A 7,239-nucleotide genomic window follows, 5' to 3' on the forward strand; every position below is an offset into this window, starting at 1 on the left:
CAGCAGGAGAAAGAGGACACCCCAACATCCTCCCCTGCTGCTGGAGGTAACCACAGGCAGTTTGGAGGAGTAACCTCACAGGGATGTGGCAAAGTATGTTTCCTTGCTCTCCCATGCCCGTTTGCTGCTGCTGGAAGGCATGAAAAAATACCCAAGTATTTTTGGTCTGTTACTCTGCTGTTTCCTAGATGCAAGCCATCAGGTCTCCTTGGTACTTTTAACAAACCACACAGCTACGGCTACAGAAAGAGAGCACACACTTGAGGGCATACCTGATCCCAGATGCACTCTTCCCCTTGCACACAATGTAGAGCTCTTACGGTGTGGAGTTTGGGTTTACCGCAGCTCCTTGCTCTCTCTTCTGGCCCTCATGCCACATCTGATGCTCCTCTGCCTGCAGTGAGCTCCTCCGGACACTTAACCTGCCAGAAAACTCTTCCTTTTTTCAGTAGAGCTTGTTTTCTCCTGGTTTATCTGCCTAACCTGGCTCTTTGTAGTGTAAAATGAATGGTGAAACGCCAAGGGTTGCAACATGCAGCTGAAGGTATGGCAATAGCATGGGACAGAGTCTGCCCTGACTCAGATCAGCCAAACTGCCATGAACGTTTCCCAGGCCAGGGCAGCCTGCACGCCTCCGCAGTGCCACCATGGGCTCTCCCACAAGGTGCTGAGCACTATTTACTTCCTCTGACCTAAGGGATGCTCAGCACTTCTGGGAAGTAAGCCCTCAGTGCTTGGCTGACTTGGGACCAAAGTGACAGCAGACGGGCAGCCGCAGCTGGAATCTGCGCACTGAAACACATGGAATAACTCTATTAAGGGTTTATGTGTATGTGGAAATCACAGCGAGGAGCCAGAACGGCCAAGCAGGTGGAGAAGAGCTGCCCCATAAACTGCATTTAAATGCACGTATCTTTTAATTGGTTCAGCACAGTCCCCTCTCTCAACCCTTTCCCCAATAAGAAAACAAAACAAAATCCTGGAAATGCTGCAGTACTGTACTCTGATGTCATCTTCCATAAATCAAAGTGTTAATACACTGGGTCGATACAATAAGTATCAGACCAAGAATAACTGAACAGAAAGAAAATATCTCCTAGGTTACCACTTTCTATGTTTGAATCTACAAAGGAATCTCTCGAACCTTCCAGACAGAGGCAGCTTTTTGTTAGTGTCTTTCTTGCTTATCATGACAACCCACTGTTCTGCAGCTATTCGTTTAGCAATAGGCATGAAATATGGTCTCCTTTCGTACCTGTATAAGTTACCTTCATTCTGCTGTTACAACAGGAAATACGCAAATCATTTCTGCCTCTTTTCCTCTATATGTTTGCGATCAGGAAACAATTACTGGAAATAAAATAAATGAAAAACAAGGCAAGTCACAGGCTGACTAGCAGTTGGACATACTGCTGAATATACCATGCTACAGATACCCATTTATTTTCGCCATGAAAGATTGCAGCCCTTTCCTTTGTCTCAGCTTGTTAACAAATGCAGTCTCTCCTCTTATCTACAATTTATCCCAAGGAACTATTAAAAAGAAGGATTGGAGGAGGCTTCCTGCTGCTCTTGTCCCATTTCATCTCACAGAGACATAAGGAATTGCTGGTCAGGGAGAGGCCACTTGGCCAAAGCAGCCTGTGCCCCATAGGTTTATCTCCTCACTGCCAGTGCAGCTCCCTCCAGCGCGCTGCCCTGTCACGGGAGAGCGATCACCTCTCAGGAGTGTGAAGATAAACAGATTTGAAGCCTTCAAGGCATGTTTCCAGCACCTCCTCCCCCTCACATGCACACAGGCTCGTCCTGCAAACGCCCCCGCACACAACGCAGCTTTGGGGATGGATACCGAGATGTTTGAAGGGTCACGCGAAGCTGTGACTTATACCAGAACGGCTTTACCAAGAATTCGGGCTGAACAGCTAAAGGCAACACTCCGGTGCAAGGAGCAAGCCAAGGGGGTCAAACCAAGGGGAGCCAAAAGCTGGGCAGCACAGGGGTGATTTCTTTTGATGCCAGAATTACTGCCTCCATCAGCTGCAGTAGCTGGGATTTTATCTCAGCTGGGCTGTGGGAGTCACTTGGGAGCCCATGGGGATTTCTCATTTTTTAGAGGCTCTGGAAGAGCTGTCTGCCTGGTGCTAAACAGGAGTTGAAGGCAGGAGGCATGGCTGCATCACAGAGCCCTGTGTGGCCCGTGGGACTGAGGGGAAATGGAGCAGCCCACCCCAATTCTTCTTTTCCCCGCATTGTTACTAACCTGGCTCAGGTCTCTGTCTGGCCCCTGCCCAGACGCAGCAGGGCACGAGGAGGAGATCAGAGGCTCTGCTGGAAGCACATCCACAGGCACGCTCAGTTTGTTCAATGCAATTCAGCACTTTGCAACTTGCAGTGCCTATGTTGGGTTGGTATAAGAGCTTGCCTGGCCAAGCGAGGAATCAGATCAGAGAAATTATCCTGATGGAAATAACTTGGCGGGTAGAAATACAAGGGTTTTTTTGCTGGAATCATGTCCCTAGTTGAGTTTAGCATGTGGTATACACAGATGTGCCTGCATAGTGCAACAGGAGAGCAACCAGCAGTTAAGGCTGCTGGTAGTATAACTTGGTTTCAGCTGTGCTGCTATCCAGCATCTAACCATTACCCCAGGATTATGTTTGCTAAATGCTAAACAACATTTTGCTGTCATTTATGTTCAGATACCTCTAGAAGGTCACAGTGGCCAAATGCTGGCACATGATAGACCTTGTATTGGGCAAATAATACATGTATGGAATACACACCATGTGCATGCCAAAATGTTCGTCCTAAGCAACTAGGGAAAAAAAGGGGGGTGGGGTGGGGGAGCGGTAGTTTTATGACAAGTTAGTGAGTTAAATCGGCCTAATGTGCTCAGTTGAGGACCAGGCCAGTGCAAGTCACTGCATGGAAATCCCATCTGGGGCGGCTGGGGCCACAGGGGCATCCCATTCAGCATCAGCAAGCTGTTGCAGCATTGAAAGCATGATGCCTTAGCCTAACTAGATAAAAGAAAACCTTCAACATGCAGAGAGCAGTCCAAATCCTCCCCCGAGTATTAAAACTCCTACTGGCTTCAGGAGGGGCAGAAACGGACAAATGCCCTTTCCAAGGCATCCTGAGCGAGCTGCAGCCCCCTCCCCATTAACACCTCCAGTGCAGGATAACCCAAGCCACATCCTGCAGCTCAGCTCCCCATCACATCCCATCCTTGCTGCAGCTGCAGCCCAGTCTGTAGCCCCAGATCAACCCATTTAGCTGTTCAGTCTTCAAGTTAGATACAGCATGATTAGGATTAATTTCTTTCTACAGTGAGAGATCAACTGAGCCAGCCTGTTTGCACCTTAAGAGTCAATTAAATAGCTAGACTTTTTCCAGTACAAAAAAGTATTTAGATGACTGAAATGTTGTTCGCTTTCCTAATTCAGGTTTATGTAAGAATGCAAAAAATTTCAATTTCACCTCTTTTTTATCTTTTAAAAATTGTAGACATTTATGTAAGTGAAAATTTGATCTTAGAATGGTTTACAGTCAGACTTTGAATTCTCAGTGTGGAGAATAGTAAAAATGAATTATTTTGAAAAAAGGCATAATTTTTAGCTACGTGTTAATAGAGCTCAACTATATTATTTTTGCCTTGGATGAAACAGCACCTCTTATGTTTTGATAGCTAACTTTCAATTATACTAAGAGAAGAGCAGCTGTAACATTCTGATAAAGCACAGAGAATTATTTTTTACTAACCTCTGAAGTAATTATTCTGTGAGTCTTCAGCACAGGATATACATGATTGCTTAATACTTTTTGCACAGGATGCCTATAATTATTGGACTGAGACCCAACATACAGCTTCTCAATCCCCTGGTTTTTGGTCCATTTCTGTAAGCCTACATTGAAAAGAAGGCATTTATTTAAAACTCTGCATTACAGCAAGCAATAGGGCATGAACAACTAATGAGAAATAAATCTATTAAGGATTGACAACTAATTGCTGGGCAGCAATTCACAGAATGGGGGGGGACAGACACTCATAACTCCACCAAACACTTTCTGCAACTGAATTTATTATATAACGTATCAGAACTAGAAACTAATGTGTTATAACTATTCAAAGTAAAGAAAATATATTCACAGAAACCACAACTTCAGCGAGAGGGTAATTTCTAAGCTCTTCTATATAGCAACCACCCAGAAACTCTATTACCTGGGCCAAGGAAGAAAGCAGGTTTTCAGAACAAAGGGATGGCATGGCATGGCGAGGGTAACCTCTATTAAAGTGGCATAGTTTGTCATATCTGACAACCCACTGAAGAAAGTTATCACTAGTTAAGGGCCTGACCCTGCATTCCTTAAGCAGACAAAAATCCCTTTGAAGTCAATGAAGCATCTTGCTCAGATAACTATATCAGGATTTGGCAATTAATGAAAACTTTTAATTTCTTAAGTAGATTATGAAAGGTTTTCCCTGAAAAACAACTATTACATGTTACTCACAGCAACTCCTCAGCAGTGTGGGTTTGTTTCCGGCAGTTCTTGCAGCACAGTAACTGTTTCTCACTAACTAGGAATTACCAAAAGTCAGAACCACATCATTGCCTATTTGCATTGATCTGCCTTAAGTGTTCTTCTCTAGCTGATGTCTAGTTGAAGGTTTTGACAGCTTTGCATTCAAAAGGTCAGTAAGCAGTCCTCAGGGCAATTTGATTTAAATCTTTAGGATTTTGCATACTCCCAAGCAACAGTGCATAGTAGGACATGTGTGTTCACAGCCTCCAAAAGGTCATACTTCCCAGCCCTCGAAACAAAACCCGAGTCAAATATTTCAGCTTGTAGAAAATATCAGAAAAGCTATCAGACAATTATGAAAACATTTTCCATTAAATTAAACTCAAAAGGGCTTAAGAAAAACAAATTGTGATGTATGTTTTTAGACTGTGGTGTATTTCAACAGGAAGTTTTACATTCTGTCATATTTAGGAAGGCTGCCTTATCTGTCTTTCCTCAAGAGGCATGCTCACTTACTTAATGCCTGTTCAGGTTTCCCAAGCCGCTTTGCCTCCCCCCTCCCCAATATCGCAAGCCTCTCTCTGGGATGAAAACCTGAAACCTACAATGCAGAATTTGTTTGAAGTCTCATTAAGCAAGAAACCTCAAATTAAGGACAGCTCAGCAAAACAAAACATTTTTCTACAGAGTCACGTGGACGTAAACCAAGCACTGCATGGAAGTTTTGCCTCATTATCCCCTTGCGAGCTGTTTGTATTCTAATTAGCATGCTAATGATGTATGTTCCACATAGAAAAAGGAATTAAGTCTCCACTTTAAAGAAAATGAGTACCAAAGCTTGTACTTGCATCTCCTACTGATTTTGTGATGCCACAGAGCAACACGGCAGCTGCTAAATGCTTAATTCCCATTTATAACAATGGAAGATTGGTTGGTTCCCTTTTAAACGTATGGACATTTCAACAAGGTGCTTCTATGGCACCAGAGGTATGGATTCTTGTTATTGGTGGTGGTCTAATTGCAGATAAATAAGTAAGCTCCTCTCAGTTCACATCGTAAGAACTGCACGTTGATTCTTTTAAAGAAATCGTTCATTAAAAAGGGGAGATATTAAAATAAACAAACTGCCCTAAAAAAGCAAAATCTCATACAAAGAAAATCATTTGATAAGACCCTATGTGAAGAACCCAAGCACCGCAACAAACTAATTAATGAGAAACGGAAAGGAAAACACAAATGAACAGGCAGCATAAAGAACGACAGACAGAAGAGCCCGGTCTTCTAACAATCGACATTCTTTTTGACCACACAAGAAACAAGTGAAATGAAAACAGTATTTAAAACTACACATATACAGTTTTAATTACTTCATATGCGTTTTAGCATGTTATCATCATAATTATGTAATTCCCACTCTAGGGAACTGATAAGAGTATCATGTATTTGCTAAGTAACATTGAAGTCACACTGAAAAAAGTACACAAGAAAAAAAGGAAGTCTGTGCTGATCCAGGACATGTTTCACATTGACAGTATGCCTCTGTCAATATGAAACAAAATGCCAAATCCACATACTGGCATCTGTGGATTTCAATGAGACACAGGCAGATTTTTGTAAAGACACCGTCAATTAGTGAAATAACACAAAACTGTGCTATGGATTTACAGAACAAATCAAATACCAAGGCACTAGGTAGCTTGCAAAGTAAGTTTATGTATGAAACAATGAGGTTAGAGAGGGAAAAAATAGGATAGAGAAGGAAAATGAGTAGCCTACATTCATATATTTTGCCTAGGTTTGATGCGTAAGTACTCAACCCTGCCTCTAGTAAAAAAATAATTTGTTTAATATGCTACAGATGTGACTTAGTAATTTGAAATAATTTAAGTCGTGTCCTTCGAGCAGCGTAAGTGAAGCCTCAGCAGCACTTAAACTGTTGTTTTAGCTTCTTACTAACCCACAGCTCTGCCTCATGTGATGCAACAAGAATGCTGAAGACCCGCCTGTAACACCCTGAGAAGTGAAAGATTTGATACAAGTAACACCCGGCCTAAAAATCTGTCAGTTGAGAGAAATGAATTTCGAAGAAAAAACCACAGCAGCCACTGCCCTAAACCTCCAAGTTATTGTTGAATGCTTCTTGTTCATACAAAAGTCTCATTTCTGTAACACCAGGCTGCAAAGCATTTCCACATACATAATCACCTTTGGAGTAGATGAGAAATTTTAGAGAAAGACCATTTCAGACCAAAACCCTTTAAGTCAATACAAATCAAATTACTGACATCGATTGAAAAAAAACCTAAGAGAACTTCACCCACAGCAGCCTAAGTAGACCTTTGAATTATAAACAGTTTATACCGCAGGCCTTCGCTGAGGTTAATCTATACACTCTACCTTTTTTAGGCTAAATAAATTCACTTCTTTGACAGCATCATATCCATTTGTTCAGAAACAAGAACACCATGCACTACACAACGGCAATAATTAATACACTAATAAATGTCACCACCATCCTTACTACACGTGAAACAAAAACGGTTTAGCTTTGCCAGAAAAGTTAAGCCCCTAAAGTTTCCCGGAAGTTTTACACGCTGTCCTCGGACGATGTAACCCCCCCACCTTGTAAGAAGCCTGCTGCCTGAGCCGCACCCCTCTCCTTCCCGCCCCGCTCCCGGGAACGGCAAGAACCGGGTCTCGTCACGCCGCTGACTC

Source organism: Pygoscelis adeliae, unplaced genomic scaffold (assembly GCF_000699105.1).
Source record: "Pygoscelis adeliae isolate BGI_AS28 unplaced genomic scaffold, ASM69910v1 Scaffold545, whole genome shotgun sequence".
Taxonomy (NCBI): domain Eukaryota; kingdom Metazoa; phylum Chordata; class Aves; order Sphenisciformes; family Spheniscidae; genus Pygoscelis; species Pygoscelis adeliae.